The following is a 17,468-nucleotide window of genomic DNA, read 5'->3' on the forward strand; positions in this document are numbered from 1 at the left end:
ATATAAATATAATAAATACATAGAGCAATATTGCCCCTTTGTGGAACTGTGTCGTCACAACTCCCTCGTCCAACCATAACAGGTTTGAAGGGAACTGCAACTTTTTTTCAAACTTTGCCCATCATTCACAATCCTAATGAGTGACAAGAAGACAAAAGTTTTTTGGAATTCTGATTTGTAAAAATCGGCACGTTCTTGGTGGCTAGTAATACATCTAATGGGACCAATCCATTCTTAAAAATGCACCCAAAACCCCCCCAACAATACCTTATTTACGATCCGTAACCTGTAGAACAACTATGCTGTAGCCACATTGTTTTTGTAAGAGCGAATACTGAGGAACTGTTTATCTAGCCTAGTAACACTTCGTCTTGCGACCGCATGCTACGACTTTGCTGTAAGCTAGCTACGACAAGAGGTAAGTTAGCCTTTGCGTCAGCAGCTGAATGGCTTTTGAGTTTGTAATGCACAACACTGTGATAGGACAGCAATCTGACAAACATGTACAATCATATTAAAGTATCTTTAAAGTATTATTTCATGTTTTGTTTGTACACAGCTAGCTCGACAGTGTATGTAGTTGTAATAACATGCATGATCATAGTTGTAATGTAGATGGCGCCGCTGTAGTGGCTGCTGGTGGCAGGAGCTCTGTGCTCTTGTGTCATCCTCATGTGTCCGTTTGGAGAGACTGGAGGAGATGTGGATGAAGAGACAAGACTGCAGAGTTTGGAGAGACCGGAGGAGATGTGGATGAAGAGACAAGGCTGCAAAGTTTGGAGAGACCGGAGGACATGTGGATGAAGAGACAGGGCTGCAGAGTTTGGAGAGACCGGAGGAGATGTGGATGAAGAGACAGGGCTGCAGAGTTTGGAGAGATCAGAGGAGATGTGGATGAAGAGGCAGGGCTGCAGAGTTTGGAGAGACCGGAGGAGATGTGGATGAAGAGACAGGACTGCAGAGTTAGAGAGACTGGAGGAGATGTGGATGAAAAGACAGGACTGCAGAGTTAGAGAGACTGGAGGAGATGCGGATGAAGAGACAAGACTGCAGAGTTTGGAGAGACTGGAGGAGATGTGGATGAAGAGGCAGGGCTGCAGAGTTTGGAGAGACCGGAGGAGATGTGGATGAAGAGACAGGACTGCAGAGTTTGGAGAGACGAGAGGAGATGTGGATGAAGAGACAGGACTGCAGAGTTAGAGAGACTGGAGGAGATGTGGATGAAGAGACAAGACTGCGGAGTTTGGAGAGACTGGAGGAGATGTGGATGAAGAGACAGGGCTGCAGAGTTTGGAGAGACCGGAGGACATGTGGATGAAGAGACAGGACTGCAGAGTTTGGAGAGACGATAGGAGATGTGGATGAAGAGACAGGGCTGCAGAGTTTGGAGAGACTGGAGGAGATGTGGATGAAGAGACAAGGCTGCAGAGTTTGGAGAGACTGGAGGAGATGTGGATGAAGAGACAGGACTGCAGAGCTGGACAAGCTTCACAGTGTCTTGGCTGAATGAGCAGGTATCGGACACCTCGGTCTCCTTGGACGTATCCTCGCTCATCCATGCGGACTGGACACTGGCCGAGAGTTGGTGGGCGGCCGAGGGTGGAGTTGGCTCTCTTGGTTGCTTTGTTGGGTCTGCTCCTGTCTCTGGCCATGCTCCCCCCCACCCCAGCAGACGATGGCGTTGAACACTGCACAGGCCACCACAGTGTATATGTTATATTTTTGTTGTTGTTGTTTTTACTTTTGTGGCTGTGTGTAGAAATGTCTGGTTGCATTAGCTCTGCTCTTTTAATGTCTTTAATGTCCTTTGTGTTCTTTGATGTTTCCCTCTTACACACATGTTTATGTGTGCTATGGCTATGAGGGTTTTTCCCCCGGCCTCAGTCTGGACCTCCTCTCCAGGGGCCCAGGCGTAGACTGAATTTTTTTCCTCCCCCCCGTCCCCAGCGTTTACCTGTTTCTCACCTTTTTTTGTAAGGGGCGCCGGAAGTTGGCGGACCCGTCAGCGATCCTGTTCTGTCTCCCTGTAATGTTTGATCCTGTTCTGTCTCCCTGTAATGTTTGATCCTGTTCTGTCTCTCTGTAATGTTTGATATTGTTATGTCTCCCTGTAATGTTTGATCCTGTTCTGTCTCCCTGTAATGTTTGTCTGCTCTTGAATGGGATTGTGCTGAAAATATTTTATTTCCCCTCGGGGATTATTAAAGTATTTCTGATTCTGATTCTGATGAATAACATGCATGATCATGATCAATGTTATGGCGACTTACTCAGTTGTATTTTTGGTCCAGCTGGGCTGGGAAGTGTTTTCAAGTTGATTTTGGGTAGGTGTAACAGAGTTAAAAATGCACTTTATTAATATTTCTGAATGTTTTTATGTTATTAATTAATTATTGTTTTTTATTTAACATAGTTCTTTACTTTTGTTGATTGACTGGTATTTTATTTTACTCCTTCCTGTCGGGCTTTTGTAGTTTCGAGTATCTTCTGTAGCTCCTCCCTTTCCTTTTCCTGTAGCTGCGGTAGCTCCTCCCCTTCCCTTTTCTGTAGCTGCTGTAGCTCCTCCCCTTCCTCTTCAATTTCCTACTTTGCATGCGGAGGTGAGTCATGTCCAAATTGGTGTCCTTGCTTTGTGTCGTTTTCTAACAAAAACAAACGGTTTATTTTTGTAATATTCTGCCCTATATTGTTCACTGTAATGTGCCCTTAAGATATCAAGTGTTTTTGTGTCGTTCGAACCGCTACTTTGAGCTCGACGAGCGTTTATTTGAGTGACACGTATTGGCGCGATTTGTTTGAAGCGGTCCTCTTTGATGTCACGTGACCGCCACTTCCTGTCGGTAAAAAGTATTGTTTTCTATCTTTCATGTCACGTGACCACCACCTCCTGTCGGTAAAAGTATGTTTTCCACGTGTCGGAAGCAGAGGAGGAATTGATGTGATGTTTACTTCATTTTCAAGTAAGTGTAATACTATAAATGTGCTTTTATTGAACTTCTTCCCCACGCAGTTCTTTATTTTGGCCGCTAGTCGGTAGTGTTTTCTTTTTGCATTATACAGTCAATGCTGCATAGTGATAAAATGTTGTGTATTTCATCAAAATGTTCAAACTTGACCTTGCTACTTGCAATGCTGAGGAAGCAGAGAAGGAGTTGATGTAATTTTTACTTCATTTTCAGAATAAAACCTCCATTGTCTGATGGCCGTCTGCAAACCCATCACAAGTACAGACCCGTTATACAAGCACGTCATTTACGTCGGCTCCGAGTTCCACATTTATGCCGTTAAGTCACACCGACCTCACTCTCTCGTCTGTTCCAACGTTTCACCCTTCCTCGGTGCTGGCTTCTAGAAGCAGTAGTTAATTCTCCGTATATTCGGTTTCAAAAATGTAAGGTTGTGAATTATTTGTCCAAAAATAGCCGTCTTCGTTGTCTGTTACCAAGTTTGCCATGATTAGAACACACGTTTATTTCCGGAAGTAGGAACACACATTTGTGAAGTGCGCTGCTATGGAAATGGAAATTAATGTGCTGAAGAAAGAAGTTCTGGTAAAGCGTAAAATGACGAAAATACGGTAAATATTGGGGGTGTAAAAAAAAAGGATTTTCTAATGAACCGCAATTCTTATTTCTAATGATTGTTAATTGATTTAAAAAATATATATATATTTATTTTATTTTTTATTTTAATTTTTATATACAGGACTGTCTCAGAAAATTAGAATATTGTGATAAAGTTCTTTATTTTCTGTAATGCAATTAAAAAAAACAAAAATGTCATACATTCTGTATTCATTACACATCAACTGAAACTTTTATTATTTTAATATTGCTGATTATGGCATACAGTTTAAGAAAACTCGAAAATCCGATCTAAAAAAATTTGAATATTTCCTCAGACCAAGTTAAAAAAAAAAGATTTATAACAGCAAAACAAAATCAAACATTTGAAAATGTCAATTAATGCACTCAGTACTTGGTTGGGAATCCTTTTGCACGGATTACTGCATCAATGCGGCGTGGCATGGAGGCAATCAGCCTGTGGCATTGCTGAGGTGTTATGGATGCTCCAAATTAGCCTTTAGCTCATTTGCATTATTGGGTCTGGTGTCTTTCAGCTTCTTCTTCACAATACCCCACAAATTCTCTATGGTGTTCAGGTCAGGGGAGTTGGCAGGCCAATGGAGGACAGTAATGCCATGGTCAGTACACCAGTTACTGGTGGTTTTGGCACTGTGGGCAGGTGCCAGATCATGCTGGAAAATGAAATCATCATCTCCATAGAGCTTTTCAACAGATGGAAGCATGTAGTGCTCTAAAATCTCTAGAAGCGTCTGACTTGGGCTATGGAAAAGAAGCACTGGACAGTTGCAGAGTGGTCCAGAGTCCTGTTTTCAGACGAAAGCAAGTTTTGTATTTCATTTGGAAGTCAAGGCGCTAGAGTCTGGAGGAAGGCTGGAGAGGAGCAAAATCCAAGTTGCTTGAAATCCAGTGTGAAGTTCCCACAGTCAGCAATGGTTTGGGGAGCCATGTCAGCTGCTGGTGTTGGTCCACTGTGTTTCATCAAGTCCAGAGTCAATGCAGCTGTGTACCAAGAGATCAAATTGTGTGGTGCCCAGAGATTCAGAGCCCTAGTAAATATTGTACGTATTACACATTATGTGTTGGTTAATGCAGTGTTTTTCAACCTTTTCTGAGCCGAGGCACATTTTTTTTCATTGAAAAAATCCCGAGGCACACCACCAGCAGAAAATATTAAAAAATGAAACTCAGCAGGCGATATTGACAGTAAAAAGTTGTTGTCGCAATTGTTGGATACGACTTTAAACCATGACCAACCATGCATCACTATAGCTCTTGTCTCAAAGTAGGTGTAGTGTCACCACATGTCACACCTGTCTTGGGCACTCAATTCTGCAAAATGATTTGTGGGCAAAATAACCCTATTGTATTTTTCGGACTCTAACTCGCACTTAAAATCCTTTCATTTTCTCAAAAATCGAAGGTGCGACTTATTACCCGGTGCGCCTTGTAGATGCTCTAAATATGGTTGTGCTGACTGATTTTATGTGACCAGTAGATGGCAGTCACACAAGATTTATGTGGACTGCAGGTTGACATAAATGACGCTAGCCAGTACAGGTAAGCAAGCAAGCATTGAGAATATAGAACATTACACACGGCGCTCAAAATGTTTTAGTACCACTTTGGTAAGCTACGAAACCGCACCGCTTGATGGATTGTCGAAGCATTACGGCGACCATAGTCAGACGTACTGTGCTTCAACATACGGTATTATTATTGTTTGTGTATAAGGACCACAAAATGGCACTTATTAGGGGACATATTATCTAGCATTATGCCAAACAAACTTTTCTTACCTATTGACACCTGCTGTTGTGTATTTAGGATCTGCATAAGTCCCGAAAATGTGTGCCTGTAGGCCATTGTAGTCCACATCGTAGTCAATAAGCTCCTTCTTTGTTGTGGGGCATTCATCCCCCCCTCGTTGCCATTTCTAATACAAACTAGTGTACAGTTCTAACTTGTATCTGTCAGTAGACCCGCTATGGAAGTGCTAAAAACTACTGGTAGGAGAAGACGCTGGTGAAGGTGAGCCAGAAAGCGGCTTGAAGATGGTGTGTAAAACCTAACATTTTGAACAAATAATCACCATTACATTTGCCTGTGTGATAACCGAAAAAAAACGTGACAAATTCTTAGTAAAAACGTTCGCACCCCACACAAAAAAACCCCCAGAATCCTATGAAAAGTAGGGCGTCCAAAAAGTAAGGTAAGACTGTATTTGTGTCAAGTTGATGTGTTGCATGTTGCAGCAATGGATGACGGAAACAAAAACAAGGCCAAACCAGCTGGTTGAATAGAAGGAGAGGCTGCATTCATTAAGCTTTTGTAATTGTGGGATGGAGATATCGGTGATTCATTAATGATTCATTGTGCGCTATGGTGGCTCTCCTCCAGCAGGGCTGCTTAAATGTATTGAGTGTCAGTCTAATTGTTGGAGAGAGTGAATACGGTTTATTTTATGGACATTAACCCGGAGGAACCCAGCGCTTATTTGTGGAGTATTATTATTTGAATATATAAAGGTGCAGAAGGACAGATTCCCATTAGAGAGAGTGACAAAGACACAGAAACAATGAGGCACATGGAGGGAACAAGGCTGTTTATTTGCTGCTCGCAATGCACCAATGCCATCATTAGTGTGGAGGACTGCTTCATTCAGCGTTTGCTAGTAGTTTTAATTTGTCATTTCTTTTCCTCAGACTGCCTTCGTCTTCTGCCTCCCACGCCTGGGTGATGAAGGTGAGTGTCCTTTTTTATCATTAAGGTTCATTCGCTCCCACTACGTGAGGATCTGCTGCAAAATGTCACACCCATGTGCTCAAAGCGCTCAGAACAGAAAGAAAAGAGCTCATCCAGGGTGTCCAAACTCAACCCCCAAATCTCTGACAGTATCATTGCTGCAACTTTGCCGCCGTCTTGTGGACAATGTCAGTAATTCAGGTTAATGACCATGAATTGTACATTGAAGTGTCCACAGCACAGCATTTTTACATATGACCCAATCGAAACAACCTTCCCAACTCATGGCGCAAATAAACTGACACAAAAAGTCAACACACGTGGTCGCACATAACACAACCTGCTCACTGAACTTTGTGAATATTATAAAACATGTCCAAGCACAACACATCATTCAAAATTACACAGATTGAAATCCCCTGCAATGCACGATGGGAAAAAATGCTAAACTTTCTCTCCTCACGTATCCATGTTTGGAGCATTTTAGCTGCTTGATATTTCTGATTGATTGCAAAACTTGAAGGAGGTCGTCACGGAAGTAAACAATGTAGGAGTTGAACTTTTACATCCTATTAATGTCCAATTATATTAATTACTTATCATATATCACATATGTATAGGCTGTATATATGTGTGTATGTGTGTGTGTGTGTGTATATATATATATATATGTATGTATGTATGTATGTATGTATGTATGTACCGTAATTGCCGGACTATAAGCCGCACCGGACTATAAGCCGCACAAGCTAAATTTAGGGGAAAATACAGATTGCTCCATATATAAGCCGCACCCGACTATAAGCCGCAGGGTTTTGATGTGTAATTACCGTAGTATATAAGGGTTCCTGCTACCACGGAGGGGATTGTCGGGACAGAGATGACTGTTTGGGAACGCAAAGCGTCCCATTTATTAACAATAAATCTTTCAATCATTCAATCAAACTTTCACATCTTTGACATGGCGAACAGCATTCGTGCTGAGTACAAATAATACAACGGTGCAAAGTAATACAAAGTGCTCGCCTGTACGTTATCAAAATAACCAGCCTACCGGTATATGAAAAGTCAGTCTTTAATCATTGTGTCATCGTCTTCCTCCTGCGTACTAAAACCACCGAAATCCTCTTCGTCGGTGTCGGAGAAGAACAGGCCGTAAATAAGCCGCACCCTTGTATAAGCCGCAGGGACCAGAACGAGGGGGAAAAGTAGCGGCTTATAGTCCGGAAATTACGGTATGTATATATATATGTATATATGTATGTGTTGCCAACTGATTAATATTTTAATGAGAATAATCACACTTGAATTTGGATTAATCATGATTAATCAGAGCAAAATACTCGCTTACATGACTTAAATTAATCTAAAAGACCCCAATATTTTTGACACCAATGCAATTTTATCGTCAGAATGTTGTACAGAAACGTTTTACTTAAATGTACACTATTTATTTGCTCAAAACCTGGCAAAAGTTTAATCTAAAGTCCTGTCATGTTTATTATGAAGCGAAATGATGTATGCGTATGCATGCACCTGATTACTGATCTTATATAAAACCCACGCTGCTTCTTATGTAACCAGTTGATGTTAAGGTAAAAACTCTTAACTAAATTAATGTAAATATTATTTAAAAGAAAATACAAATTGCCTGATTAATCGGCACATTATTAATACATGATTAATGCAATTTTTTGTGACTAATCACATTAGTTAACTTGTTATTTTTTACAGCCCTATATTTATATATATATATATATATATATATATATATATATATATATATATATATATATATATATATATATATATACATATATATATATATATATATATCTCCTGTGGTTGGTCATATGTATATTTATATCTATATCGTTCTTTGAAATTGTTTAGCCCCCAAGTCAAAAAGTTTGTACACCACTGAGCTAGTTTTTGTTTGCGTAGTTGAGATGTATGTTGGGTTCAATTAGGTAAGATGATTTAACCCTCCAGATGTCTTACCTTTTGAAAGATAAGTACATGGAACTTATAACTTAAAAAAAAGAACCAAGAACACAGTAACGGCCGTTTGTCCCATGACGATACACAACACCACGATAATATCACAGCCTGTTTATTTTTCAACTAAGATGGATTTAAATAAAAAACATACCACAGTATGTATTTGTTTTATTTGATATTCATGTTATTTGGTTGAAAAAATAATTAAAAAAAACATAATATATTTTTTTTATAATAATAAATAAAATAAATACATTATCTAACATTCAATTATTTAAATTAGAGTTAATTGACACAAATATTACACATATTTAACATCGTTTTTTTCTCAAGAAAAGTCAGAAAAATACGGGTTGTCTTACATGTGGGATCTAGAGCCCATTTGAAGTCTTTTTATGTCCTGTTCATTCATTATTCTGCCCTCGCTACCCGTTTCCTGCGTGTGCTGATAGTTAAAAGCATGAAGAAACAGAAGCTCCAGAAATTTTGTTGAGGATTGATGTTCCTTCTTTTGAAGTTTTGCCTTCCTCAATTTTATTATTTTAAACTTCTTCCTTCATTTAGGTGTTTAAAAATAAACATAACATAAACGTTACTAATGTATAACCTCCAGTGTGTATTTTACATAAATAAAATATGTTTAGTGTTATGCACAAAATCTACTTAGAAATATTTGACCCAAGTTTCATGATGACGCTTACACGTGTGAATTTCCACCGTCTAGAACAATGTGTCCGTCGCTTAAAAGGTCCGACAGGAAACAATGACTGGAGCACTTGCTCGGGCAGAACATTCATACTTAGATGTCCAGTCGAAATTTATTCAGACTTCTTTTTCAGGCTTGAATGAGTAGTCTTCTTCTACTCACCCCAGTATGGCTTCATTGTGCCTCGCTCTTCCCCCTGTGGGGTGGCGGGAGTACTGCACACATGAGCCACCCTCGTTTGAATGCTTTCATCAAGCCTATATGGGGGATGTTCGGCGGGCCAAATGAAAAGCTATGGCAGGCTGGATGTGGCTCGTGGGCCGCCAGTTGTACAACAATTATCCAGGATGTCTTATATTTGTACCATGAGGTGTCTTACGTACCAAAACCATAACTTTTAGAACTATTTTCATCCTGTACTGTAAGGCTCTTAGAGTTTTTCATCACCAACCTTTAGATTATTCATTCTAATTGTTCATTCAAGTTACACACACACACACACGCACACACACACACGCGCGCAGTCTTTTGAACACCAGCAGGAGTTCCACCTGGGATTATAGAGATGTTTGTGAGATCAAATGTTGTCCACCACCCACGGAAGCCATCCTCCCATCCTATTCTGTGTAACGCGGGAATAATCCTCTTGTGGAATTAATCTCCTTTAAATAGCATTTGTTACCATGCTGGGATAGAATTATTGCTCTTGTTCCACTTGGGGATATGATAATGTACTAAATCTACTTGCGTGTGTGTGAATGCCCGTGAGAAAGCTGATTAGAGGAATACAGTATACGCTCGGCTCAACTGCAGGCAGAACGCACGCGGTCAAAGTGGTTTCATACGGGACAGTTTCAGCCTCCTTTCTGCCTTTTCCACCACAATAATGAATTCACTTTTTGCATTACATAATTCACACATACTTCTGTCACTATGATTACCAATGAAGGTGTTTTGCAATTCATCTTTGCCCTACATGGGTTATAATTGTGATCATTTTTATAATATCTGTACAACTGACACTAAAGCTAGTGAGCACATCCTTGGAAGAATAATTGTAATACCAAAGAGATTATCCGGATTAGAGATGCAGTTTTGAAGTGAGAACAGGTTTTTTTTTTCATGTTAAATGATTAAATGCACAACAATGGCTACATATTAAACACCTGACTAGGGTTGTATGGTATACCGGTACTAGTATAGAATCGCGGTACTAATGAATCAAAAACGATACTATACTCCAGTGTTTTTCAACCTTTTCTGAGCCGGGGCACATTTTTTTCATTGAAAAAATCCCGAGGCACACCACCAGCAGAAAACATTAAAAAAAATGAAACTCAGCAGCCGATATTGACAATAAAAAGTCGTTCTCACAATTGTTGGATATTAATTTAAACCATAACCAACCATGCATCACTGTAGCTCTTGTCTCAAAGTAGGTGTACTGTCATGACCTGTCACATCACACCCTGACTTATTTGGAGTTTTTTGGTGTTTTCCTGTGTGTAGTGTTATAATTCTTGTCTTGCGCTCCTATTTTGTTGTTGATTGTCATGTCATGTACGGATGTACTTTGTGGACGCCGTATGCTCCACACGCTGTAAGTCTTTGCTGTCGTCCAGCATTCTGTTTTTGTTTACTTTGTTTTAGTTTTGCATAGCCATCCCTAAGGTTCAGTGCCTTTTCTTAGCGGCACTCGCCTTTTGTTTATTTTTGGTTTAAGCATTAGATACATTTTTACCTGCAAACCATTGTCGTCGTTCCCGACATTTACAAAGCAATTAGCCACCTGCTGCCACCTACTGGTATGGAAGAGTATTACATGGTTACTCTGCCGATCTCTGGACAGCACAGACACTCAACAACGGCACATTTGCGGATTATAACTACTGGTTTGCAAAAAACATTTTTAACCCAATTAGGTGAAAGTACATAAACTCCCACGGCACACCAAACAATATCTCACGGCACAGTAGTTGAAAAACACTGCTATACTCTGTTTAAAAAGTACCGGTTCCCCTTTTCTTTTTTCTTTTTTTTACAGGCATGACGGCGCGTCGTCACATCATGACATTGCTGGTTTTACGAGCACGGGAGCATGTCCGGCAGCACACACACACACGGAGTACTTACAAGCAGACACAGTGTGTAGACAGAAAAGGGAGAATGGACGCACAAAACAAAACACTGGCGGAAAGCGATAATCGCTTAAAAAAAACAAATAATACATTCGTGCGAACTTATGAAATTTTCCGTCCTTTCTGATTTGAATGCGTAACAAGACACAAAAAGTGCGCTAACGCCAACACTGGCTTCCATGCATGTACAGCAGACCTGGGCAAATTAAGGCCCGGGGGCCACATGCGGCCCGTTAAGCTTTTCAGTCTGGCCAGCCGGACATTCCCAAATAATTTTTTTACATCTTTAAGATGTAAAGTGTAGCTGCCATTGTGATGTGCACTGATGTTTTCTAATGACCGGAAGTCTTGAACTATACAAAGTATTTCAATGGTTGAAATCTGCGCTTATGGATGATATACCAGTTACTATGGTAATCTAATTAGTTACTATGGTCATCTAATTAGTTACTATGATCATCTACGTCACAGCAGTTCAGACGAGGCACCAAGCAGTGTGGGCGGGAAGCGTTTCCACAGATGCGGAAGGAGCTTTTCACAACAAAGTTCTAAAGCTTAGTGATATATCAGATTGTAGGTGGGTTTATTTTGTACCCTTCACGTTCATATTTCACTATTTGTTGCATTTTTGTTGCGTTTCACTTGATTGTAAAATATGTCGAGCGAAAGGGGGTGTGACATTCATATTTTGTCAATATTCAATGTTTTATCGTTCATAGAAACATTTAAAATTCCTTTACGTTTTTTAAGGCGGTCTGTCATAACGTTTTTAGCATTCAATCAGATATTATTGTGAAGTTTTGTATTAGTGTCCCTAAAAATAGATATACCGGCCCCCAGACACATTTTTTTTCTCTAAATGTGGCCCCTGAGTCAAAATAATTGCCCAGGCCTGATGTACAGTATGTTCTCCCAAAGGCCTTCAGACAGTTTACATTTTAAAGGAAGACAACTTGCCAAATAGGCGGCTGGAAATGGGAGCGAGGAGGAAAAGGAGAGCTATAATTTGTGTGACTGGCAGAGGGAAGTCAGGTCTCTCCAGGGTGTGACAGTTTAAGTGAACAGACATCAGCCATCATATGTTTTACTCTTTGTTTTTTCCCGCGGACGTAAGGAGAGATCGGTTGTTGTACTCAGACCTGTCATATCCAAGACAGCCCAGAGTGTGTGTTTTTCTTTTCTTTTCTTTACTTTAACAAGCTGCTCTCCTCTCTGTCACAGCTGTGTGTGGATGTGACTGTTCGAAGGCAGCTGTGCAACAGGTGATAGTCCATCACTGGTTGTCCTACCACCTTTTGTAGTTGCAAACCCCTTGTCTGCGTCTTCGCTTTGCAGTTCATTTATTGCACTCAACCTTTTCTTGAATGCATTCTAAACTAATATTGGAAAATGGGTAAGATGAAATAAGCTCAGCTTCTTCCTACTCCTTTTCGGATGTGCTGTAATGAAACAACTGAAAATATGTGACGCATTACATTGCATCGTAGGCACGTTCCAAATAAACTGAAACTTAACTGAACATTATGTTAAAAACCTCTAAAGGCTTAGTGGCCACATGCGTGGACAGCACCTTTTAGCTCTTATTTCCAAAATTGTGTACACTACTGAATTGGGGTCTTACGGCCGCTTATGTGGACACTTATACTGCCATCTGGTGGTGTCAGAAGAGTATAACATACAATGGAATTTGGAAAAAAATAAGTGTAAAAATAAGAATTAGCATGTCACTAAACATGAAGTACACGTTTGTGTACTTATGGACTAAGTACATCATATAAAAAGATGATTCTTAGTATTTATTGTAATTAGGGTCCAATAAGCCCAAATAGCAAAGAAAAAGAAAAAAAGCATGTAAACAAACAGCTTGGGCCTTAAGAGGTAAAAAGTTAAAGTAGCAATGATTGTCTCACACACACACTAGGTGTGGTGAAATGTGTCCTCTGCATTTGACCCTTGTTCACCCCCTGGGAGGTGAGGGGAGCAGTGGGCAGCAGCGGTGCCGCGCCAGGGAATCATTTTTGCTGATTTAACCTCCAATTCCAACCCTTGGTGCTGAGTGCCAAGCAGGGAGGTAATGGCTCCCATTTTTATAGTCTTTGGTATGACTCGGCCAGGGTTTGACACTCTAACCACTAGGCCACTGCGTAGGTACATACAAATTTACATATTTAATTTACATGTTAATGACATATTTATTTACATATATACAAACATATTTAGAAAGCTGGAGAGCGTTGACTCTGTAAATTACTTGTGTGTGTGGCGCCACCCTTTGGTTGTGCTCAGAGGGATTTGGAAGACATGGTAGCATACACAAAATACAGATCATTTAATGCAGGGGTCTCCAAACTACAACCCTGGAGTCATATGCACGCAGGCCTGGCCCTAACCAATCTGGCGCCCTAGGCAAGATTTTAGGTGCCCCCCCCCACATCGGCAGTGAAGTATATATACTCACAAGAAACCGAATAGCTTTGTTTTTGACCTTTTTTTGTACTTAAAGAAAGCAAATTAACATAATATATGAGAATGTTGTTATGATTATCTTTAACCGAATCACAGCAGTGCTCAAATTAAAAAACAGCATTCCCTCTCATGTGATATTGCTTAATTAACATTGATGATGTGCACTTTAACAACTAGGCTTACAACTATACCTAATATATAAAGGGGTGGAAAAGTGACTATTACCTGCAGGGCAAACATTAGCTAACCAGAAGGCAATAACAATGTAAACAGAAAACACCTGCTTAAAAGATCTAATACAAATGTCCCTGAGGAATGTAAGGTGGGAGTACTGTAATTACCCAACGTTACATTATTATTTTCTATAACAATTTAGCCCCCTCCACAATATTAACCCGACGTTAAAACAGAACTGGCTATTTATTGATTAGCAATTGCCGAATCATGTAACATTAGCTTAATGCTAAAGCCAGGTTACTATCACATTCTGTAACAGACAAATAATTTCATGTAGGCTAACGTTACCTACCTGCTACCTCTGTCTTTTTCTCGTTTCTCCTCTTCTTTTCTCTTTTTTCTTCCCTGGGCACCTGACAGTTTTGGGCGTTTTGACATCTTGTGTTGATTTTTTGATGTGGCAAGAGTCATGACACGGGAAGGGAGGGGCGCACCGTGCGGGGGGAGTGGGGGGGGGGCGTAATGTTGTAACAAAAAATATTTCTATTAAATAGGCTTTACTTTGCATTTTAATTAACGTGGGATTATTTTTTGTATTTAGAAATAATAGTACCAACTATGTTTTTTTTTTTTTTCTCCAACATTTGTGGCACTGGCGTGGCGCCCCCTTATGGACGGCGCCCTTAGCATTTGCCTATACGGCCTATGCCACGGGCCGGCCCTGTATGCACGTCAGCACGAAACGCGTTTTGAGTTTGGTTGTAATACACAACTTTGATAGAACACCAATCTACTGAGTGAAAACTGTACTGTGAGACCCCATTTTTATGACTTGATGGGGTCCCTGGCAACCCATTTTGACAATTTCTAGCACCAACACTGATGGCGTATTGGTGCGTGCAAAACAGCAGCAGGCGGCTGTGGCCTGCGGGCCACTTCTAATACTAATCAAATATCATCCTGGGTGCACATATAGTCCTGGTCAAAAGTGTACATACACTTGTAAAGAACATCATGTCATGGCTGTCTTGACTTTACAATCATTTCTTATTTTGTTGTGATGTAGTGATTGGAGCACATACTTGTTGCTCACAAAAAACATTCATGAAGTTTGCTTCTTTTATGAATTTATTATGGCTCCACTGAAAATGTGAGCATATCTGCTGGGTCAGAGTAAATCCCACTGTGGTGTCACATTAGGATAAATGACTGATTGTTCGTGTTAACGAGCCAGTCAATAGATTATTTTTGTTTGTGGATGTCTCAGCTTTCTAGTCGTCTCATCAAATTTGATGCTCTACATTAAACAACGCAGACCAACCTTGATTACGTCTGAAGAAAACAAACTGAGAATCAACAGAAAAAAGTTAATTTGCAGTTCTAATTAAGAATGTTCCGGTCAGTGATTTATGCTTCCGATACCGATCATCCATGAGTGAGATCCGCTGATACCAGCACGTGTGTGAACTTTTATTTTTTTTATATTTATTTGTGAGCACTATGGACAGCACAATATTGGAACCAGTTCCTTATTCTGTTTTATTGCATACAAATGTTTGATCAAAACCAAGTCAATAGTACACAATAACTAAACACTTACTGTATATCTATTAGTCTTTTCAAGTCCTCCTGAGTCCAGGATCTTATTCCCTTGATTTGTACACATAAACAAAAACAAGATACAAATCATTTTGAGGGAATAAAAACATTGATCAATCACTCTAGTATTGGTCATATATATAATGATATTAACCTTAGTGTCGACACCATGGATCGATTCACACTCTTACATGTGGTGTACTGAACAGTTTTTATATTTTCTCTTATTAATCTACTTGTTAATTTCCAGTTAATATCTGCTTACTCTCCATCTACACCGCTCGTTCTCAAACTGTGGTACTGGTACGCAAGCTCCATCTAGTGGTACGCTAAATAATCACTTAATGAAATATTCAAACACAGTATTACTGTTCAAACTGTGTAATGTGGCACAAATGATAAATGTGTTGAATACAACCTCTGCCTTCTTTTAATGAATACTTAGGTCTACTACACTACTGTATTTTAATCTGATTTGGTCCACTTTGGCATGTAGTGTCAACATAGTCGAGAAGGCACTCGTCTCTTTCAACACACACACACACACACACACACACACACACACACACACACACACACACACACACACACACACACACACACACACACACACACACACACACACACACACACACACACACACACACACACAGTCCCCCCATCCCACCCGCCGTTCGTCAGTTCATCCTTGCAAATGTTTACAACGTAAGTGGATTTTACTTTTTAAATGTTTATTATTCTAGCAATATGGTTATTAAAGTTAAGGATTGTTGTGATTTGTAATTGTTTGTGAGGGCACCAAAGTGACTTCTGTGCGTGTTGGCAGAGCAGCGCAGACAGGAGAGTTAAGCTTGTTGTTTTCGTTTGTCCTTGTTGATAAAGAGAAAGTTGATTGATTGATTGATTGAGACTTTTATTAGTAGGTTGCACAGTGAAGTACATATTCCGTACAATTGACCACTAAATGGTAACACCCGAATAAGTTTTTCAACTTGTTTGAGTCGGGGTCCACTTAGATTTGATTCATGATACAGATATATACTATCATATATACTATCATCATAATACAGTCATCACACAAGATAATCACATTGAATTATTTACATTATTTACAATCAGGGGTGTGGAGGGGGGGGGGGGAGTAGGATATGGACAGCAAGTAGAGAGAGAGAGAGAGAGATCAGAAGGCATAAGAAAAAGTATCTGCATTTCATTGTTTAGCAATCCGGGGAGGGTGTTAGTTTAGGGTTGTAGCTGCCTGGAGGTGAACTTTTATTGCAGTTTTGAAGGAGGATAGAGATGCCCTTTCTTTTATACCTGTTGGGAGCGCATTCCACATTGATGTGGCATAGAAAGAGAATGGGTTAAGACCTTTGTTAGTTCGGAATCTGGGTTTAACGTGGTTAGTGGAGCTCCCCCTGGTGTTGTGGTTATGGCGGTCATTTACGTTAAGGAAGTAGTTTGACATGTACTTCGGTATCAGGGAGGTGCAGTGGATTTTATAGACTAGGCTCAGTGCAAGTTGTTTAACTCTGTCCTCCACCTTGAGCCAGCCCACTTTAAAGAAGTGGGTAGGAGTGAGGTGGGATCTGGGGTGGAGGTCTAGAAGTAACCTGACTAGCTTGTTCTGAGATGTTTGGAGTTTAGATTTGAGGGTTTTGGAGGTGCTAGGGTACCTAGCACCGAGGGTACCTTGATCCATCACCTTGCTATGTTTGATATGCAGTACTATAAATCACTTTTGTGTTCAAAGCGTACAAACCTTCACTAAAATATGGACTTTTGTCGAGGCTGGAACCCATTATTCATATTTACTATGTTTCTTATGGAGAAGTTTGCTTCACTGTAAGAACTTTTTGATTTACAAACCCCGGTGAAGAACCAATTAAGTTCATAAATCATAATATAATAGCACATGGTTGCACGTTTTGCACATGGTTGCACGTTTTGTCAAATTTGCTTCCGTTTGCATGCAGAGATTCAGAAGTAGTGGGCCAACAAAAACAAATAAATCCCCCAAAGGGAGCAGGACTTGTGCTGGGGAGTACAGAA

General features: G+C 40.1%; 1 long non-coding RNA gene across 1 annotated transcript in view; it reads left to right on the top strand.

Annotated features, from left to right (window-relative positions):
- Positions 1–2,898: 2,898 nt before the first annotated feature.
- The window catches only part of LOC133662938 (uncharacterized), a 216,453-nt gene continuing 201,883 nt past the window's right edge, over positions 2,899–17,468 (top strand). Inside the window, exons 1-2 of the long non-coding RNA XR_009828191.1 lie at positions 2,899–2,960; positions 6,290–6,329. This is a non-coding gene — a long non-coding RNA (uncharacterized LOC133662938). The remainder of the gene's footprint in view (positions 2,961–6,289; positions 6,330–17,468) is intronic.

The sequence above is a fragment of the Entelurus aequoreus genome, linkage group LG12 (genome assembly GCF_033978785.1).
Source record: "Entelurus aequoreus isolate RoL-2023_Sb linkage group LG12, RoL_Eaeq_v1.1, whole genome shotgun sequence".
Classification (NCBI taxonomy): Eukaryota; Metazoa; Chordata; class Actinopteri; order Syngnathiformes; family Syngnathidae; genus Entelurus; species Entelurus aequoreus.